This window comes from Colobus angolensis, unplaced genomic scaffold, assembly GCF_000951035.1.
Source record: "Colobus angolensis palliatus isolate OR3802 unplaced genomic scaffold, Cang.pa_1.0 Scaffold100, whole genome shotgun sequence".
Taxonomy (NCBI): Eukaryota; Metazoa; Chordata; class Mammalia; order Primates; family Cercopithecidae; genus Colobus; species Colobus angolensis.
Window position 1 is genome coordinate 9,544,742 of NW_012110920.1, and position 586 is coordinate 9,545,327.

Genomic DNA, 586 nt, shown 5'->3' on the forward strand with positions numbered 1-586 from the left:
CATGGTGGCTTACGCCTGGAATCCCAGCACTTTGGGAGGCCAAGGCGGGCGAATCACCTGAGGTCAGGAGTTTGAGACCAGTCTGGCCAGCATGGCGAAATCCCGTCTCTACTAAAAATACAAAAATTAGCCAGCCATGGTGGTGGATGCCTATAATCCCAGCTACTCAGGAGGCTGAGGTGTGAGAATTGCTTGAACCCGGGAGGTGGAGGTTGCAGTGAGCCAAGATCGTACCACTGCATTCCAGCCTGGGTGACAGAGTGAAACTGTTGCAAAAATAAAATAAAATAAAAAATAAAAAAAGAGATAATAATTGGGCAGACTTGTTGAGAGGGTGAAAGGCATGGGGAGATATGAAAATAACTGCAACATCACAAAAATCTCTTCAACATATGAGAAGTGCTGGCTTGATGCCGTTTTCCCTGCCTCAGCTCATTTAACCCCAAGGGTGGTGTCGAGCCCAGCTCCCCTGCTCCACCATTGACCTTGCCCATGTTGGCCGAAGGCCTTCCCCAGACGTCCTAGGATTGGCTCAGGGCAGGGAGGTCTCAGGCTGTGGTTCTGACTGACCACTGAGACCCCATCC